The sequence below is a fragment of the Meriones unguiculatus genome, assembly GCF_030254825.1.
Source record: "Meriones unguiculatus strain TT.TT164.6M chromosome 13 unlocalized genomic scaffold, Bangor_MerUng_6.1 Chr13_unordered_Scaffold_33, whole genome shotgun sequence".
In the NCBI taxonomy this organism is placed as follows: Eukaryota; Metazoa; Chordata; class Mammalia; order Rodentia; family Muridae; genus Meriones; species Meriones unguiculatus.
Genome location: NW_026843645.1, coordinates 442,919 through 465,241, shown reverse-complemented (window position 1 = coordinate 465,241; position 22,323 = coordinate 442,919). Strand labels below are relative to the sequence as shown.

The 22,323-nt window shown below is 39.8% G+C and overlaps 1 protein-coding gene across 1 annotated transcript in view; it reads left to right on the top strand.

Moving 5' to 3' along the window:
- Positions 1–22,323, top strand: part of LOC132650797 (zinc finger protein 431-like) — a 63,988-nt gene that overhangs the window by 28,927 nt on the left and 12,738 nt on the right. The gene's annotated exons all lie outside the window — the stretch shown is intronic.

Sequence of the window (22,323 nt, the reverse complement as noted above, 5' to 3'; positions counted from 1 at the left end):
TATTAAATAGTAAAAAATCACTGTTCAACCTGTAGGCATGGGGTTCTTGCAGGTCACCAACATCACATGCTTGTAGAGACTTTTCTTAGTGCAAATCTGGCAAAGTGTACTCTTTCCAAGTGCAGTTCACATTTGCAACATCATAGGTCACTGCATTCTAAAATATCCAATTCATCTATACAATAAAAAATTGGATAATGAGAACACTGTGAATCTATATTTCATTTTAGTTAAATAATTAATTGTTAATAAGTTAATTATAAATGTGTATCACATTCACAAAATCTGTTCTACCTGGGAGATTACTACTCCATTAAACTAATATAATTAACTACCTTTCCAACTTCATTGGGAATACATCTACGATCTTACACTGTGGAAAATCCCTGGAAGTACTATGAATGTGGAATTTCTTCTGTTAGTCCTGGTTCACTTTACTAATGTAATATGACTCACTCTATAGAAAAATCTATTAGTGCAATCACTATCATATAGCACTGAGTTCTTCCAAATAAAGATATGTAAAATCCTCATAGTAAAGTACACTATAATGTGAGCCATGTAATTAATGTTCTCACCATCACAGGTATCTTCAAAGAAACAAAACATTCCATAATGAAGGGGAAAATGACGAATGTAAACAAAGTGATAAAACTATAAGATTTGATTTTTCTTTACAATTAGACAAATTATAAAATTAACTCATACAGATAAGAACATTTATCACTTTATTAAATATGGAAGAGCTTACACATGTACCAATTGTCTTTGCAGGCATGAAAGAACACATACTGGAGAGAAACTGGCCCAGGCCAGTATATATAGTCTTCCCTGTAGCTCCAGAAATTCAGAGCCATGGAACCAGCAATTGTTTGCTAAGGTATTTACTACTTTGTGTTTTCCAATGTTCTGTTTCCAAGGCAGCATAGGGTCAGATTCCTGTTAGTCATTAATGAATGGAACTCTCCTGAGAGAGACTGTAGCTAGAGCTAGTTGAAATGAATCTTTTTGGTCCTGCATATAAGTGGTTGTGGCTTTATTCTGAGCCAGACTCGTCAGGGGCAAAAGCCACTGTATTCTGAAGTTAGAATAGCTCAGTCTAGGTTTCATCTAAGAACTGCAAACACAGTGTTCATAATTAACTTTTCTGTGATGTTTTCTACATTAGTGTTCTCTCTCCTTTGTATATGTGAGAACTTCCACAATCATAAATCCTTTTAGATTATATATTATTGTCTAGAAGATAGATTTGCTCTCTAAAACTCTGTGTGCTTATGGGGCTAGACTTTCAGTCTTCTTTCCCTGTTGGAATTCTTCAAAGTTTAACCTGGAACCTGAACCTAAAAAAGAGATTTAAGGGTGACAACATACATGGAATGTAAAATCTGTTGTAGTCAGTTCCTCTTGAAACAGTATACAGAGTTGAATGCATTCTATCTTTGAAGAAGTTTTTCTTCATTAAACTCTTAGATGTAGGAAGTGATTTCTCCCTGTGAAAGATGTAAATTCTTGAACGGCTGCAGCTCAAGGCATCTAGAAAAATGTTTCTGAGTCAAGTTCTTCTACATTGACTCAGATGACCTTGATCCCAGTCTGTTACTCCTCAGGACAATGACCTTGTCATCTTGATTAAGGTAAATAAAACTTTCAGTTAAAGGGCAGTACCACCACTGAGTTTGAAAATTACTTATTGGGGTCATATAGTCAACTCTCCATTGCAATCACAGGAAAAAATATGCATGTAGAGCTCAGCTTCTGATTTCAGCTGAGAATAGGAGGACTGGCTTATTATGCACATCACAGGCAGAAATAGATTAGGCCAACAACTGCTGATGTCACCATTTTAAAAAAGGTTCTGATCATGATTTTGTTATGTCACCGCATGTATGAATTAATGTCAGATAAATGAAGACAAACCAGATTGGTGGGTGTACAATTTGGGGAGACTAGCTTGATCCAATGTATATTGAATATCCAACTGGAGGACTGTCGTTTGCAGATATGTCTAATCCACTTACACATTTATGCCAGTCCTGAGGGTTGAGACAAAGGCAGTTCACTGTAGCTGTGTGTGTCAGGTTACAGAACTAAGCAATGTCACACTTGAGGGAAGGTCACACAGTATCTTATGAATGCCATTACCTCTGCCAGGGATTTGCCTGAGCTTTTTCCAAGTCACTATACCTATGGTCTATTGCTTTTTAAATTATATTTATCTTTTTAAAAGGTCAGTTATTGATTTCTATTATATTTGATTGTCTCTAAATGTATCACTGCCCTTATCTCTTCTTATCCCCAGTGATTCTATATCATTGGAAATGTCTTTCCATTTTTCTCAAATGCTGTTGATTATTTATTTCTGTATAGAGAAATGTCTCCTAGATCCCAGGCTTGCTTCATGCCATGTTATGGGGAATTTCTTTGAAACCCAATCCTACCCCTGCTGCCCTGTGCTGGGAAAACAGTTCTAAAACTTCTTACAGGCTGGACCTTGACTGATCAGTGAAAAAGAAAAACAGGCTACTGAATGAGTGTCCTCCAGTCTCTCTCTCTCTTATTGGGCTTACAAATGAAGAAGGACTTGTGCAAGAATTGGTCTCTATGACCAGATTTTAAACTGGTATAGTCACAGCACAGAAAGTGATGGAAGAGAAAGAGATGGACAGTTTTTTTGCATTGACAGTAGTTGGCGCTAGCTGTTTGTAGTGAGGTAACTAATGTTATGATGATCAACAATTCTCAGGCCAGCACACCATGGTACGCCTATGGGGAGTGGGATTCAGCATTATCTTCTGGGAAGTCCTGCATGTTCATTTCTTCAGGAAGCTGGGGTCTAGATGGTCAAAATCATCAACAGTGTATAGTCCTCTCAGAAAACAAGAAATGATTTTTATGGTGGTGCCCCTGATGAGGAGGAATGCCAAATGATCAGGCTGAGCTGATGTCTATGGATTCAGTTGGGAAACTTCTCATTTAAGAGGCAAGGCATGGGATGTTGAGGAGTCAGAAGGAAAGGGCACAGGGTTCTGATGTTGGGTACAGGCCAGACACATAAAACAAACACAAGTGAGGGGTTTAGGATGACATAAATAAAGGAAATGGAAGTACAGATGGGAGGGTTTCTGGGACACTGCTGGTGGATTGGTGAGGGACACACATGGTGAAGGGCAGTTCTATAGATTGGTGTATGGGAAGCCAAGGACAGGTTCTGAGAGAGGGGTCCTGTGAAAGATGTCTAGGGATCCTGATCTGTGTGGGGAATTGTGAAGAGGAAACATGAGGTCCTAGAAGCCCTGAGAGGGATGTGGAGGGAGACTGCAAACGTGGTGGGATGAGGATCGAGTTCCAGCGTCCAGAGCTGGGAATGCTTTGTCCATGCTTCTAGCATGGTTGTGGAGGTGAGGTGACCCCATGTCATGCCCTAAGCTTGGCTTCCCCCACAGTGCCTGGCAGCACCTGATGCCTCCAGGAGAAGAGGCCATCTGGAGCAGGTTTACCTGCATCGAGAGCGCCACAATCACAGAGCAGAGCTTCCCTGTCCTTTTACTGCTTCTCCAATGCCCATGATCACATCTGTGCAACCCATGCAGGCCAGGCTGTCTCTGAAGGCTTCCTGGGGCCAGAAACCATTGACAGGTCTGCAGGTGCCATTTCATCCACTGAAGGGAGCAGCTGCCCTCCCCCATCCCAAGGAGATTCAATCAATTTGCCACCCCCTTAGGTCCACCAGAGAAGACTGATAAGAGACATGGCCATTTGATACGTGATCCATGAGGCTGGACCCTGGTTAGGGGATTCCTACCCAATAATGAGAGGTCCTGAGATGTCCATTATTTTCTACTTCAGTCTCAGCCCTGGTAACTGTTGAGATGGGAGAAGGTGTGCTGTGAAGAAGATTGTCATCTAAGCAGCCAGTGATACTGGTCGAAGGTGGGCTCTTGTGGTATTTGACCAATGGAGTCATGAGAATGGGAATGAGGTTGGAGTCCTGGGCAGTGGGACTTAAGGCCAGAGTCTGAATGAAATGGAGGAGGAGCTAGTGGAGGGGCATGTTCCAGTGTAAGGATAGGCGGGATCAGACAAGGGTGGGGCTTCTGGTTTGGGTCTTAGAATGGGTATGACCAGAAAGAGCATCTTCAGAGCCCAGGTCTGGACCAAGGGAAGGGTGGTTAAGGTAGGTCTTAAGCCTCCATGTTGGGTGAATCTGGCGTCAAAATTCAGACTGCATCTTCCACCCATTCCAACTGTTACCTGTCTTGGGGCAGAGTAGGGTAGGGAGGGCAGGTGTGTGCGTGTGTCAGGTCTTTTGAGGTCAAGAGCCATACATGTGAAAGCTGCTTGTAAAAACTTGAAGAAAGAGTGAATGGGCCCATGATAGTTTTGTCACCCCTTCCTCTTTCTTTCCCTTTCCTTTTTATTTATTTTTCATTTTTTTTTTTGAGACAGGATCTTCTATAGATCAGGATGACTTCAAACTTTTCCATATAACAGAGGGTGACTTTGAATTCCATATCCTCCCTCCTCACCTCCCTTTCCCCATCATGGCCAGACCCTAGATTCTTTAATAAGTGAGGGAAAAGACCATGTTTGGGCCATCAGTGACAGCCAGCATGACTCATAAAATAGATTATTCTAGGATGTGGGGATGGGCCTTGGACAGGGTGGGCAGGTTGGGATGTGTAATAGAAGCAAAGGTGAGATCATAGATACAGCAGGCATGGTGGTTTTCCTCTGGGGGAGACTGCTGAGTGCTGGAGGGCAGCCTGATTCACAGAAAGAGTTCTAGACCATTCTAGGTAAAATAAAGCTCAGTACAGTAGATGTAGATAGGGAGACAGGAAGAAAAACAAGGTCTATTATATAGTTAGGGGTTCTCTTTCATTTTGTGAATAACAGTTGACATTCATGTGGCCTTTTTTTTCAATTTATGTTTGACATTGGGTCTCAACACAGCCCAGGCTGACCTCCAACTCACAGCACAGCCTAGGCTGGCATCAAACTCTGGATTTTCCTACCTCATATTTCAGAGTACAGAGAATCCTGGAGTGTATTACTGAGCTTACACATACTCTTTCCCTCTACATGGTACCTACTAAAATACTGAAGGTGTCAAGAAAATCTAAACACTAAAATTTCATGTGATAACAATTCAATTAACTTCTCCTGCCATCTGTATTCCTCTATTTCTTTACCCCATTAAAAATATGTTCTTCTATAGCCACTTTGTATGCTGGCTTCTGTTGAACATTAACATGAAATGGGCCTCCTGTTGAGGCTGTAGCTCAGTTGGTAGAGTGACTACCTACCATGGATGAAGCCCTGGGTTTTATCCTCAGTACTTTTGTAAGTGAGAGATGGTAGTAAACATATGTAGTCTTTAGCACAGTAGAGGTGAAGACAGAAAGACAGAAGTTCAAGGTCATTCTCAGCTATATAGAGTTTGCAGCCATCCTAAGTTACATGGAACTATGCCTCAGAAGGGAAGGAGCACCTGACCAGGTAGGTAAGGAGTTTGCTCTTGCACAGGACCAGAGTTTGTTTCCCAGCACCCATATCTCATGGCTCATATCCAACTGCAATTCCAAGTTTAGGATATCTGATGCCTCTATATGCCTTTACTGCAATGAAATTAAATTGAAAAAAAATTAAATTCTCATATTTATTTTTGTTTTTTCAGAACAGGGTCTCATTATGTAACCCTGTATGTCCTGGAATTACTCTGTAGACCAGGCTGGACTTGAACCCACAGGTATCAGCCTGCTGCAGCTGTCATTAAAGACTTTATTTATTTGTTAGTTTGTTTGTTTGTTTTTGTTTGGTTCCTGTGTTTGTCATCTGAGGAGGCCAGAAGAAGTCATGGGATCCAGTGGAAGTGGATCAGCTGCTGTGAGCCACCCTAGGTGGATACTATGAATCAAACTCAGGTTTATTTTTGGAATAGCAGGAAGTGTTTTATCCACTGAGCCATTCCTTTAGTTCTCTCGTTTTTTTTTTTTGTTTTTTTTTTTTTTAATTTTAATTGACATAAGTACATCTGGGGACTTGGAGGATGTAACTTCATGGTAGAAAGCATGTGAGGAATGTATGAAAAATGATTTTATGCTCAATGGTGCAAAAAAGCCATGTTTTGTTTTGCTTTTCCTTTTTAGACAGGACCTGAGGATAGTCATAAACTCACTAGCCAAGGCTATTCTTAAACTTCTGATTCTCCCATGTGTACTTCCTAAGTGCTTGGGTTATAAACAATGCCACCATGTCAAATTTTATGTGGTGTTGGGCTTGAACCCACAGTTTCATGAATGCAAGGAAAGCACTGTACCAACAGAGCCACTACACCAGCCAATTTTTTCCTCTGATTTCATAGAAAAAAATTTCCCATTGCATTTTCTAAAATTTCTCTTTAATTATTAATAGTCTTGGCAGCCTTCCACCTGTGGGACATATTGTTCACTCTACGACAGGTTGAATAATGGGCTGAGCAGCTATCCACCTTAATTCCAGGAGGAAGAGAAGAAACATGCCTACTTAGTGCTGGATGACAGAGGGTAAGCTAGGGGAAGACAGGCACAAATGATGATGAAGTACAAATCTCTGCAGATCTGGAAAAGGTCTGGCCCTGAAATGGAAGCCTGAGACAGGAATCACTAAGCCTTGTTCCTTCAGTATACTCTAATCCTAAGGGAGGTGCTCATGTCACTCAAGACTCACTGGCCACTCAGGACATTGAGGCCATCCCCCCAGTCAGAGGAAGAGGCTGGTTCTTCTGGACATCATGCTTCCTGTTCGCTTTGTAGCTGAGCAGGTTTTAATGGTTGGTATGCTGTGGTCTGAGTGTAGCTGCTGTGTGCTTTGAGGGAATTTTAGGGTTCCAAAGTCACAACATGGTGAGTGTATGTCCTCTGCCCCTAACCTGGTGGAGCAGGAGGCTGAATAGTCGGAGCTGCTGTGTAGGGTTCTTCCTGGGGCTGGGTGGGAACCTGCAGCCAGAAGCAGTCAGGGGAGAGATCCCTGTCCTATCCATGAACACAGAGGGGACATCTGAATATCTTCACTATATTGGTTTAGAGTGGAAGCCGAGAAAACTCACTTCAGGAACAGAAGGTTAAAATGAAAGCTTTATTTTCTGAGACCAGGGAGATGGCCAGTTCAGGATATGAATGGTGCCCTGGGTAAGCTTTATTATATATTTAAAGGGTTAAATCCACAAGGGGAGAGCCACTTGATGAGTGCTGGGATCATCCAATCAAATTTTAAAACTGTGTTTAGTTAAGCAAGGGAGTTTCTGTTGGAGTATGCACTGATCCAGGACACCTGTCTGCAATTCCTTAAACTTTACTCCCAGGTCTGGAATCCAAGGTCCTTAATTTACATTCCTAGATGTTTGTTCTGGAGTACACGGTGATAAGGGAACAAAGAAGTGGGTCCTCTATCCATTAGTAAGTGAGGGCTTTGTAGGTGATATATTTTAACAATTTAGACATCTTTATTAAAATAATAGCAAGTTTAACCAGGTAACAGATAATTAAGAAAATGTTTCAAGAGGCTGACTGGGAGATGGCTCTGTAAGTGTGGGAATATGAAATTATTTCACATTGCTAGCAAAATGAGGTAGCAAAGTGTAAGAGTTTCTTGGAGTAGACTGTGCTCTGGAGGCTGCTTCATTATATGCCCTGGGGCTGCATATGCACAAAATATTTGTAACAGGGGCAGGAATGTAGAAATATATGTGGCAAGATGCCAAACTTGGAGAGGCCTACTTTCTTTAGTATCTTCTAAAAGTTTTGCCCTTGGTATTGGACACGTAGGTGTAAGATGCATTAAGAATTGTGGAGGTTGTAAATAACATCTATGTTGAGTTCAGTAGACGTTCAGTAGAAACCTGTTATGGAAATGAGTAGAATTGTTGATATAATAGATTTACCAGTGCTTAGAAGCTGCAAGTCACACCAAGTATAATTTTGTTAAGGGATGTTTTAAATCATCCCATAGATAAGTATCATGTGAACGCGGCCGGTTAGAGATTAGGAAACATGCTTGCCCAGGAGGATTGTCAACAAATTTGTCTCCAACCATAACCAAGGGGACAGCCTTGTTGCATAGCAACTATTGGCTCATATCCATGTCAGAGAAGAGACATCTATCAAGCTGCTCAATGGTGCATTACAGAATCACAGCCAACATTAAAGCCTGGTATGCCAAAAAGTTGCAGTTTTTTTCTTGAGAAAAGCATAGTTTTATCACATGGGCAAGATATCTGGGGACAGCCATTTGAACAGGAAAAACACTGCTGTGTTGAGGGCTGGCCTGATGAAACACAGCTCTCCTAGGGGTGGTGATATATGGAGAATGGCATAAGTGCTTCTCACCCCGCTTCTTAGATATACTTAGCCAAGTCAGTATAGCCTAGGGCATAAGCATTGAAATTTCCCCAGGATTCTGAGGTATTGATAATAAAAAAGAGCTCATTTTCTAAAGCCAGGTATATGACTGTTGAGATTTGGGTCAGGGTGTTTGAAAAGGGTTTGCTTCACATTTGGAGAGGCCAACTCTTTCCAACACATGGGACTATGTTTCAAGGCCACTGTGGTTTTGGTAAATAATGTTCACCTTTTGCAGCATTGTTTCACGAGACTCCTCATGATTTTCTCCCATTATATGAATTTCTGATCAATTCATAGATGTGTCCTGTTTCCTTCCATTTATTCTCTGGAAGGATACAAGATGGAATTCTTCTTAAGAAGCTTAGTTAGGAGAAGACATAGCTTGTGTCAGACCTTCTAAAACCAGCTTTTATACTTTCTCCCTTCAACTTTTCCTATCATTTGAAACCTCTGTTCCATTCCACACATGACCGTGACACTGTATCAGGGGAGTGGAGTGCTTAAATAATTCTAGTAACATCTTTGCTGTACAAATCTCCCATCTGCCTCACTGGCCATACTTGAAATCTCTAGTCCATATTGAAATTGTTTACTATGGGGACTGAGCTTAAAAGATACTTAAGGATGACTGCATATAGGGAATTCAAAATCATTTTAAAGCTGTATTCTCTTTTAGCATTAACTAGAGCTGGATGCATGCTAGTATTAAAGAGAATTTTTTATTAACAATTTAATTGCATTACTTTCTCCCTGGGGATGCATACTAATTATAGAATATGTCCATCTTCAAATTGTTGGAAAAATATTTCTCAGATAAGATATGTTGGTTCAGGTCACATTGATCACAGTCTGTTGTTTGCGAGGGCTTTCCTCTTAGTTGAAACTCCTAAATTCTTAAAGTTAAAGGTTGTACCACAGCAGAATTTTAAAAATTACCCATGTGAGTCATGTAATGAGCTATCTATTTTTGTATGCAGTGGAAAGACAGCTTGGAAAAATGATGGTCAAATTTATAGACGTTTTCAACATTGCTTTGTAAATTCATTTTTTGCAATAAAATTAATTTACACATCGGTTAGAAACTGTTGTCAAGGAAGGACTGTAGATCAACCTTCAGCAATATTTGATTAACATCCTTTAAACTTTCCACAAGTAGCAACCACAATGATGTGATTTAAAGAACTCAATTCCAACATATAAAAGGAGTTTTTGAGCTGCAAAGGTGTCTCAAGTGTGCAGGCTATGTTGCAGTTAGATAGGGCAGATTTCATATCTTGTGCTATATATGATGTGGCTGGAAGTAGACATAAAATTACTTTTTAATTTTGTTTTCTTTATGGAAATGAGAGGGGGTGAGATTGTCTTAAATCGCACGGTGAGTGGGGGGACTGTAGTGCCATAGACCACATTTCTAATGACCTCCATTTACAAAGAGCTCTAGCACATGGAAACTCTGTTCAAAAAAAAAAAAGATCAGTTGTATCAGAGGTTTACTTGAACAGGATAGTGTTTACTTGAGTTATTTTTGTGAGAGTTTTGATGTTTGTATTTATTTCTACATGTATAAAATCATAGGTAACATTGGACTACTTCACATTTTTTTGTGGCTGAGTTCCCATAGATACCTTGATGAAAACTGACTATTTTGTTGGACTTTTGTTCTTGGCATTATTTTCTGCCTTGCTTTATTCTTTCACAAATAATTGTGCACAATCCTCATTGCTGTGGCTGTACAGTAAATACAGCAGTCACTTTTTTTCTGTGTGTAATATGCTTTCTCAATCATAGTGAGAATTCTGAGTTGTTTTCACATGGTGATTTCATTTGACAGAATGCCATCATAAAATGGCTGGATCCCACCAACCATAAAGCATGCATGGACTGGACCTGAGCATCTGACATATATCTTGCTATGGGGCAGCTTTGTCTTCATGCCATTCGCCTAACAGTTGAAGTGGGGGCTGTCTGTGACATGGACAGAGTTGACTGCTTTTGGATCACTTTCCCCTAACTAGGCTGCCTTTTCTGGCCTGAGTGGAAGCAGATGCACTTAGTTTGTATGCAGCTTGATGGGCTGAGGAGAGTTAGTATGGAGAGGGTCCCCTTTTTTGAGAAGAATGGAACAAGGAATCGCAGGGACAAGGAGGGTAGGAGGATGATATCAGGAGTAGAGGAAGTATGGAACTGCAAGCAGGATGTAAAGCAAAAATAAATAAATAAACCATTGAGAAAAATGGCTGGTTTCTGTGTATGTGAGAGATTCTGTTGATTGATGGTTTCTGTGGAAGGGTCTTCCATTGATGGTGGCAATATTCCTAAGCAAGTGGCCCTGGAATGGATAACAGAACTAGCTGAGCATGAGACAATGTAGAAACAAGAGAACAGGCCATGAAACATTTGCCTGGTTTTTGCCTTAGGTTTTTTGAAGCCATATTCTGTAGGTTTCTGAAGTTTTTGAAGACTACCTATCTTTATGTAATCGATCTGTCTACAGATTTATATCTATCTGTGTAACCTAGGATGTATACTCCTATGATAAATTATACTAGTGTCTTACACAACTATGACTTGATTAAAAATTTAACAAGCATTCCTTGTTGTTCTCATGGATTTCTTCTAGCTGACATTTTGGACATGCAGAAATCCTTTTAGGGGTCCCAAAGGAAATTGGGAAAAATCACCAATTAAGCAAGCATTATCATCTGTGGTCTAGTCCTTGAATGTTGAGAAATTTCAGGCTTAATGAAAGTCCTGTTTGGAACAGTCTAAAATTCTGGACAAAGTGAAATTAGTAGCTTTCTTCAGCGTTCTCTTGGGAGCATGCTTTGATGAAAAATCACTATTGAAGCAGTTGAGGAAGGAACAAGCAGAATGCTGGAACTTGTAATGCTGGAACAGATATGTCAATGTCTCAGCATGTTCAAAGGATGATTTCTGTCAGGTTTCATCTAGTGTCTCTAGTGTCCGGTCCTTTTGTTCTGCAAACATACAACTTTCCACAAGCATTATGCAGTTATAAAATTATAAATGTATGAGATGTGCAGGATAAAACTAAAATGTAAGCCATTTTTATCTATGCCAATTGAAAGAATGGCATAATAAATTTTGAGACTATTATAGCCAAGGATTTCTTGGCCGTGTATTGTTGAAGTTCTTACTAGAGACATATTTTATGTGTCAGTCAGTTTCAGAGTTTTTCCCATGTAAAGGGATCAGCAATATAAGTTACCATTATTATTGAACATACAATCATTATCATGTTAAAAATCAAAACAAGGTTGTATAGATCAAAATTACATTTTTGGGCTCTTGAGTGCCTGTTTTATTAGGCCAAGCTGCTACCTATTTCCTGAGAGAAGACCTCCCATTGCTGAGACAAATTGGTTGCCTTGAGCAATTAAAAAGGCATGCTTTAAGTAAACTTCATATAAACTCCTTTTTTTAATTTAGAGTTTAAGCATTCCCTGGCCATCTTGTACCTGTTTAGAGGTTTATGCCTAGGTTTTTACATAAGTTGTAGCTGTTTTTGTACTATCCTCTATAGTATGGGCAGTTATCCCTTCATAACCAAACTTAATAAAAACTCCGTTTTACCTTTAGTATTTAAGCAAACCCTAGGCATCTTGTACCTAGATTTTTACATTGGCTGTGGCTATTCTTTGGCTTGTCTCTTTTTTATACAGAATGGGAAATTAAGCCTTTATAGCTAAACTTTATATAAACTCCCTTTTACCTGTAGCATTTAAACATATCCTAGGCATCTTGCACCTGGGTTTTGACATTTGTTTTGTCTATCTTTGGCTTGCCCCTTCTTTGATATGGGATGGACAGTTCTGCCTTTTAAACATATGAATTATAAATTTTGAGCTTTTAGGACTTAACTAGGCTGGTGTGTACTTTGCCATCTGTAAGCCTCCTGTGTCTTTTTTTACATCAAGCATGATCAACATTTGTCTCCTGTGAACATGTCTCACAGTTGAAAGGATAAGCCTGCTTCCAGAGCAGTGTGACATCTTAATTTAGTCAGCATTTAAAAGTTTTTATACATGGGAGACATGCAGTTTGCATGTTTGTCTCCCAGCCTAATTTTGAGTACTGACATTGACCTACAGAACATATTTCTTAAGCCAAAATACCCTTTTATACCAGTTTTGTGGAAGTACCAGTTTTTGAGATTGGCTGGCCTTTTTAGGTCAATGTGATATAATTTCTCTCTACATAAACCTAAAATTGGTATGTATCCAATCTTTAGAACAGTAAAGACATAGAATTTATTATTAAGAAAAAAAGAACTTACATGGTAACCTTAAGGAAAATGTTGTCATTTTGAATCTTATCTCTGCAAGTGGCTATACAGCAGGAGATACCACCCTTTTATTATGTAAATTAGACTGATCAGGAACTCTGTGATATGCCTGTTTCTTTTTACTTTGTGTTGGGATTAAAGGAATGTGCCTTCACCAACTTGTTTAAATATTCTCAAATCCATATCATTGTAAAGCAAAGCCTTTAAATGAAAATCAAGCAAAGAGACAAGAAAATACTACATTTTGGGTCAGTTGTGTGAATTAGACTGTAACAAGCAAGTTGGTTATTTTTTGGATTTAGTTGTTGTTATATTTAAATGGTGGACCTTTACCAGAAAGAGCTGACAAGTATCTTGCAGTCAGAGAGTTTTGGATTTTAGTCGTTATTAATCTAATTTTTGTTAGGGGGAATGCCCTTTTTATTGTCTGTAACTTAGTATTCCAATCTTTGGGTTTTCTCCCATTTTCTCCTTGAACTTTCTCTTAGAAGGCATGGAGAAGACCCATCACCCTTAAACATATTGCAACCAGATCCATGACTATGACAACCAAAACAAAGCCAAAGGGATTAAAACCCCCTCTGCCATGGCATTTTTGTTGTTGTTTTAGACGCACTTCTATCCCAAGCTCTGTCTAGAGATCTGTCTGCCTACAGTTCCTTTTCCTTCCAGCCATGGCTGCTGCTGTTGCTCTAAGCCAGCCACAGTGTAAGGAAGCCATGCTTGTGTCCCCCTCCTGTTAGACTGTAGCAGCCTTCAGTTTTATTATGTTCAGTCTCAGATCTGCCCACAGTAGGCTGTCTTTTGCTCTTGGGCCTGTTTGGGAGTCTCTCTTAAAGGGACAGTAATTGACCAGGAAGATTTTAGGTTTTAAATTTGGGTTGTATCACTGGGAGCTTATTCCTCCCACCAAATTATGTTGAAGTATGATCTAAAGGGTGTCGATACTTAGATTAGTTGGGTGCCATTTGTTGTGTTTCTTAATGATTACTATTATTTACCTTTAGTTAAGCAGTGTTTTTTTTGCTGCCCGCAGTGACAGTTGAATCTGCCTAAGTGAGGCCTGGGGGAAAAAGAGCAGGGTGACACAAGGAAGACACCAAGTCAAGACTCTGATCAAGGTGCCATTTATTGAGCCTTTAAACAGTGCTTATAAATCAAAATGTCACAAGCAATTATCTCACGGTAACAGTTTCACTTATCAAAGCAGCTGAGGATTTACTTAAGGTTACAAAAACTTTACTTATCTGGTATCCATGGTTGCAATGAATTTATATCTAGTTCTCAGGGACAGAACACCCAGCTGTAAAGAATGCCCAGGTCAGTCTGTGAGAAACTGAGCTTTAGATAATACCCATGTTTGCCAAGGCCATGTTTGCAAAATTCCAATTACCAGAAGCCACTGCTCAAATTCAGCACCAAACAGCAATATGCACTCTTTTTGGCTACCAACTCCATTTTGGCTGCCACAGTGGTTAATTCTAAACCAACTATATACCCAAATACCATACAGAGAATGGGATTTATTTAATTAACCCAGTGCACAATGCTGGGCAATAGTTATTTCATCTTAAACCTCCAAGCCTGCATTGTTTCCAACGATTCAGATTTCACCCATTATTGCTTTCAGTCATATTCTAGGGTCTGGCTTATCTCTACTCATGGTTCCAAGTTCTCTCCTGCTGATCTCTCCTCCTCACTTTCTTCTCTCCTTTCCTAACCAGGATGTCCTACCTTATTCTCTCCATTGCACAGTATTGGGGCTGGTTGTTTAATTGAAAATATAGAGAAAAAGTGGTGGCATGTTTACACAAACTTGAGACAGGTGATACTTAGAATAAGCATCACAATGCAGTGTCTGGATTGAAACCAGATAGTGGGGTAGAGAAATCAGCCTTTGAATGAACAAGGATAAATTGTATATATTCCAAGAGAACATAATACGAACCTATATGTTCAATAATATTCTAATAAGCAAATAATCCACAGTAAAGCTGGTGTTACTCATTCATATACTTATTTAGAGAGGGGAAGTTTATGAGAGTCAAGAATGTTGTTGTGGAGAAATCTTAATACTTATACCACATGTCCACAAGGAATAAAATGTCAAACTATATGAATGTGGTAATCTTTCACTTGTTATTTTTTTAATAGGGATATAATTTGTCAAAATACTTACAAGCCATGTGACTCTAGGGATACCTAAAGAAGCAACATAATTCTCTCAGAGAATAAGCAGAAGATATGTAGTAGTCACTACTTTGAGTGCACTTTCTAGTTGTGATAGAAGATTACAATTACATTGTTATTAATTATTAAGTAGTTAACAATGGTTAAATTGTAAAATAATCACTGTTCAACCTAAGGAATTTGTAGGTCACCAAAATCACATGCTTGCTGAGCTTTTCTTAGAGCAAATCTGGCAAAGCGTACTCTTTCCAAGTGAAGTTCAGATATACAACATCATAGGTGAGTACATTCTAAAATATCCAATACATCTTTATGATGAAAAATTGTATAGTGATAACACTTTGAATCTATATTTCATTTTTAGTTAAAAAATTAACTGTTAATAAATTAATTGTAAATTTGTATCACATTCCCCAAATCTATTCTAATAGATCACTAATACATTAAACTAATACATTAAACTAATCACTGATACATTAAACTAAAACATTATACTAAGATAATTAATTACTTTTCCAACCTCATTGGGAATACATCTGCAATGTTACACTGTGGAAAATACCAATAAGTATTAGGAATGTGGAATTTCTTCTATTTGTCCTGGTTTAGTTTATTAATGTAATGTGACTCACGCTACAAAAAAAAAATCTACTAATGCAATCAGTGTCATATAGCTCTGAGTTCTTCCAGATCAAGTAATATATATATATATATATATATATACTTATCTATGAGGAATGTTGTTTTCCTTTATCATCCAGTCTGTTATAACTCATTTAAAGACTGGGGCAGATTTCTATCATTTTACAGAGTGAAACTCAGGCTCAATGAGATAAACGTTTTGTAATGTGTAACTGCTCATCTTACTCAAATAGTCATTCTATAACATCACTAAATGAACTGAAGCCACAACAGCCAGGTATTGCAACACAAGTCTGTAATCATGGTGCTTACAAAGAGGAGGCAGGAATTTCAAGGTTTCAAAGTCACCCAAGGAAAGAATGGTCAGTGGTATGGTGGGAGGCCCTCAGAACAAAGAGAGGTGTTGATTGGCCCAGGACACTATCCATAGTCTTCCCTGCGGCTCCAGAAACTCAGAGCCATGGCACCAGCAATTATTTGCTAACATATTTACTTACCACTTGGGTTTTCTAATGTTTCTTGTCCAAGGCAGCTTAGGTCACTTCAGGGTCAGACTCCTTAAATGGAACTCTCCTGCAAGTGGGAAAATTAGCCTCAGGTGGGGATGAGCTCCCTCATTACATATCCAGTGGAAAGTCTTCAGCCCTGAATCCATATACACAGAAGCAACAGAAATGGACTCAGGTATAATTCATATATTTGCACATAATTGCTCACATACTTAAAAAGAAATATTGGAATGGAAGAATTTGGGAAGAGATGAAGAAAGGACATGGCAAGGGGAAATTGATGTAATATATTTTAATTAACATGTAAAATAATAAATTTTAAAGAAAAAATGGCATAGCACTTAAGAGCACTGGGTGTTAAGAGGACACAGATCACATTTCACAAACCAGCTAGTAGCTGACCATCTGTAGTTTCATTTCCAATGAATTTGATGGCCCCTTCTGGCATCTGTAGGTACTGTGCAAAGACACATGCCAAACATCCATATAAATTAAAATAAAGCTTAATGAAATGGAATTTGCTGCAGTGATGTCATAGCCCTGAGAGAGACTGCAGCTAAGGCTAGTTGAAATGAACTCATTTTGGTCCTGCATATTAGCAGTTGTGGTATTGTTGTGAGCCAGCCTCCTCAGAGGCAAAAGCCACTATATTCTAAAGTTAGAATAGCTCAGTATAACTTTCATCAAAGATCTGCAAACAGTGCTCATAGTTAACTTTTCTGTGATGCTTTCTGCATGAGTGTTCTCTCTCCTTTTTATGTGTGGGAATTTTGACAATCATAAATCCTTTAAATCTATCTTATAGACTATATATTGTGTTCTAGAAGACAGATGTGCTCAGTAGAATTTTGTCTGCTTTCAGGACTATACATTCAGTCTTCTGTCCCTATTGGAATTAGTCAAAGTTTAACCTGGAATCTGAACCTGAAAGAGATTTAAGGGTGACAGCATATGTGGAATGCAAAATCTGTGTAGTCAGTTCCTCTTTGAGCAGTATACATAGTTGAATTCATTCTGTCTTTGAAGACATTTTCTATATTAAAGTCTTAGATGTAGGGAGTGATTTTTTTCCTGTGAAGGATGTTAATTCTAGAACATCTACAGCCCAAAGCTTTTAGAAAAATGTTTCTGAGTCAGCCTCTTCTATGTTGACTCATTTGACCTTGATCCCAATATGTTGCTGTTCAGTGCAATGATATTGTTATCTTGATTAGGGTAAATAAAATTTCAGTTACAGCGCAGTACCACCACTATTAGAGTCATATAGTTAACCTTCCATTGCAGTTAGCAGAAAAAAAAATGCACTTTGAGCTTGGCTTCTGACTTCAGACGAGAATAGGAGGACTCACTTATTGTGCACATCATGGGGAGAAATAGGATAGGTAACTACCTGCTGGTGACACCATTGTGAAAAAGGATCTGCTCATGATCTAATTATTTTACAGTACATATGAATTAGTGTCAGATGAATGAAGACAAACTAGATTGGTAGGTGTAAAATTTGGGGAGAATAGCTTGATCCAATGAATAATGAATATCCAATTAGGTAACTGTCTTTTTCAGATATGTCTTATTCACTTACACATTTATGTCAGTCCTGAGGGTTGAGGCACAAGCCATTCACTGTAGCTGTATGTGTCAGGTTACAGATATAAACAAGCAACATTGTGCTTGAGGGAAGGGCACACAGTATCTTATGAATGCTATTAACTCTGCCAGGAAATTGCCTGATCTTTTTTCAAGTCACTATAGCTATGGTCTTTTTATCAATTATATTTATCTTTTTAAAAAGTCAATTATTGAGTTCTCTTAAATTTGATTGTCTCTAAATGCATCACCGCTCTAATCTCTTATGTGTTGTTATTCCCGATGTGTCCATGTCATTGGGAATGTTTTTCCATTTTTCCATGTGCTGTTGATTGTTACTTCTGTATAGAGCAATGCCTCTTATAGCCCTGCCTTGCCTCCTGCCATGATATTGAGAATTGCTTTGAACACCCTACCCTACCTCTGCTGCACAATTCTGGGAAAACAGTCCTAAAATTCCTTCTATGTTGGATCTTGACTGGTGAGTGAAAAAGTAAAACGGGCCATTGAATTGAGTGTCCTCCAGTCTGTCTGGCTGGCTCGTAGTGTGCTTAGTAAGTGAAGGCCTTGTGCAAGAACTGAGCTCTATGACCAGATTTTAAGCTGATATAGTCATAACACAGAAAGTGATGGACAAGAAGGAGGGGACAACTTTCCTGCTTTGACAACAGTTGACATTAGCAATGTGTAGTGAGATAACCAATTTTATGATGATCAACACTTCTCAGGCCCACACACGAGGGTGTGTTTAGGGGGAATTGGTGTTAATTTTATCTTTTGGGAGCTCCTGGGTGTTCATTTCTTCAGGAAGCTGGTATCTAAATGGGTCAAAATCAGCAACAGTCTATATTCTTCTCAGAAGACAAGAAGTGATTTTTATAGTGGTGCCCTTGACCAGAAGGAATGCCAAAAGAGCAGGCTGAACTGATGTTTATGGATGCAGTTGGAAATCTCATTTTAGAGGTGAAGCATGGGTTTTTCAGGGAGTCAGAAGTAAAGAATATAGGGTTCTGTTGTTGGGTTCAGGCCAGCCACATAAGATTAACACAAATGAGGAGTTTAAGAGGACATAAAGGCAAGGGAAGTGCAGATGGGAGGGTGTGCGGGAACCTTCTGGTGGATTGGAAAGGGTCATGCATAGTGGAGGGCAGATCTACACATTGGTGGATGGGAGGCCCCGGACAGGTTCTTAGAGAGGGTTTCTGGGAAAGATGTACAGGGATCCTGATCCTGTGTGGGGAGCCCTGGAGAGACAGGAGGTCCTACATGCCCTGAGAGGGACTTGTAGAGATATTGAAAAAGTGGGTGGGAGGAGACCTGAGTTCCAGGGTCCAGAGCTGGGAATACTTTGTTAATGATGCTAGCATGTTTTTGGAGGTGCGGCAATGCCAGGTCATGTTCCTAGCTGGTATTCCCCACAGTGCCCTAGAGCACTTGATGCCTGCAGGAGAAGAGGCCATCTGGGACAGGTCTACCTGCATAGAGAGTGCCACTATCTCAGTGCCAAGCTTCACTGTACTGCTTCTCCAATGCCGGCGGTCATGCCCTACAACCCCTGCAAGCTGGGCTCTGTTTTTAGGCTTCCTGGATCCAGAGGACATTGACAGCTCGCTAGCTGCCATTTCTCCCACTGATGGGAGCCACTGCCCTGACTCACTACAATCACATTCAATTAATTTACTGCCCCTTAGATCCAGTAGAGAAGACTAACAAGAGAACCGGCGCATCTATATGTGACCCATGAGGCGGGGCCCATGCTAGGGGATTCCTACCCAGTCATGAGAAGTCCAGAGATATCTATTTTCTACTACAACCTTGGTCCTGGCCCTTGGCCCTAGGAGGAGGTACGCTGTGAAGAAGATTGATGTAGAAGCAGCCAGTGATACTGGTGGAAGGTGGGCCCTTGTGGTATTTGACAAATGGAGTCATGAGAAAGGGGATTAGGTTGGTGTCCTGGGAATTGGGACTTGAGGCCAGGGACTAAATGACATGGTGGAGGAGCTAGTTGAAGAGGCATGTCCCAGTGCAAGTATAGGTGGGATCAGACAATGGTGGGGCTTCTGGCTTGGGTCTTAGAAGGCGTGAACAGAAAGAGTATCTTTGGAGTTCAGGTTTGTGCCATGGCAGCGTGGTCAGGTCAGGTCTGTTGTGCGATTCTGGCATCAAAACTCTGATTGCATCATCCACCTATCAGAACTGTTACCTGTGTTGGGGCATAGCCGTAATGGGAGAGGGCAGGTGTATGTGTTTTGTGTCAGGTCTTTTTGGTCAGCAGCCACGCATGTTAAAGCTGCTTATAAAAGCTTGAAGAATGAGTGAATGAACCCGTGATGCTTTTGATTCCTCTTCTCTTCCTGTTCCTTCCCCTTTCCTTTCTTTTTTTTTTTTAATTGAGGTTTGAGACAGGCTCTCCTGTAGATCAGGATGACTTTGAACTTTTCTATGTAACAGAGGATGACTTTGAACTTCAGATCCTTCCTCCTCCACCTCCCATTCATCACCATGGCCAGACCCTAGATTCTCTTAATAAGTGAGGGCAAAGGCCATGTTTGGATCATCAGTGACAGCCAGCATGACTTATAAATTTGATATTCTATCTTTGTGGGGATGGGCCTTGGACAGGGTGGGTAGGGAGGGATGTGTCATAGAAGGAAAGGTGAGATCATAGACTCAGCAGGAGTAGTGATTCCCCTCTGGGCAAGACTGTTGAGTAGTTGATGACAGCATGATTCACAGAAAGAGTTCTACATGAGTCTAGGTAAAATAAAATTCAGCACGGTAATGAATAGCTTAACTTAGCTTGAGTGACTCCATTTTGAGGTGAGAAACCATCCTGTGTGCACCTGTGACAGGCCACTGAACTCCAGTTCCAGGAAAAAACATGGAATGTACATTTGGCAGAAAACAAAGTGAACTCCCTAGCAACAGCCAATGAAAGCAAAATAGAATATTCCCAAATGTTCCAGATGTACTTTCAGATAGCTTAGAATAGCAGTTATTGTTAAGCATCAGTGGTCACCTCACTCCTGAGGTGTTACCCCGTCCCATAACACCAAGGCATGGAAAAATCCCCTGCTTGCAGTTTTTCCCTTTAAAATCCCTGTTCACCCAGGGCTCAGGGTCACACTTTTCTACTGCTGTAGCAGTGAGATGTAGGTCCCAAGATTGATTGCTCTCTCAATAAAGCTCTCTTGTTTTCCCAAGGGAGTTGTCTCCTGGTGGTTTCTGAGGATCTCAAGATCAGGGCATAATAGTAACTGTAGATAAGGAGACAGGAGGAAAAACAAGGATATCTATTTAGAGTAAGGAATGTCAGGATCTCTAAAGTCTGAGATCTTAACCTTTCATTTAATTAGGGGTTCTGTTTTATCATGGGAGTAACAGTTGTCATTCTCGTGGGCCTTTATTTTTTTTTTAATCAGGTATCATCATGGGAGGAAATCTACCCTATCAGGGCACTAGGGAAAGGGCATAAAGGGAGAAAAGGGAGGGTGGGTGGCATGAGAAGGAGATGAGGGAGGGGGCTGCAGCAGGGATACAAAGTGAATAGATTGTAATAAATGAATGAACAAGCAAATAAATATATATTTTTTTTTAATTTTAAAAAAATATTTTATTTTTGATATAGTTTCTCTACATAGCCAAAGATGGACTTCAACTCACAGTGCAGCTGAGACTGGCAACAAAGTCTGAATTTACCTACCTTGGCTTCCAGAGTATAGATATTACTGGTGTGTATTACTAGGGCCACACATACTCTCTTCCTCTACATTGCACACATTAAAATTTTGAAGCTGTCAAGAAAGTCCAAAGTATTACTAAAATTTCATGTGAGAAAAACCAATGAACTGCTCCTGCCATCTACTTTCCTCTGTTCCTTTATGCTATTTTTAAAAAGATGTTCTTCTACAGCCAGTTTGTGTGCTGGCTTCTGATGAACAGCATCAAGATGATATGGACCTCCTCCTGAGGCTGTAGCTCAGTTGGTAGAGTGACTAGCTAACATGCATGAAGCCCTGGGTTTGAGCCTCAGCACTTTTGTAAGAGAGATATGGTAGTAAACACCTGTAGTCCCCAGCACAGGAGAAGGGAAGGCAGAAAGATAGAAGTTCAAGGTCATTCTCAGCTACATGTAGAGTTTGCAGGCAGCCTAGGTTACATGGAATCATGTCTCAAAAGGAGAGGAGCCAGATGGGTCAGGAGTTAAGATTGGTAGTTACTCTTGCATATGACCTGAAGTCACTTCCCAGCACGCACATCTCATGGCTCATGGCTACCTGTAACTCTGCTGTAAGGTAGCTGCTTTGCCTTTTGGCCTGTTAATGCACTGAAATTAATTTGAAAAAAAATTAAATTCTCTTATATATTTATTTGTTTGGTCAGTTTGTTGGTTTTGTTTTTTCAAGACAGTGTCTTACTATGTAGTCCTAGATGTCCTGGAATTGCTCTGTACACCAGGCTAGACTTGAACTCACAGGAATCTGCCTCCCAAGTGCTGTTATTCAAGGCTTTTCTCTTTCTTTCTTTCTTTCTTTCTTTCTTTCTTTCTTTCTTCCTTCCTTCCTTCCTTCCTTCCTTCCTTCCTTCCTTTCTTTCTTTCTTTCTTTCTTTTCTTTCTTTCTTTCTCTTTCTTTCTTTCTTTTGTTTTCTCTTCTTTTATTTTTTTCTTTTCTTTTCTTTTCTTTTCTTTTCTTTTCTTTTTCTTTTA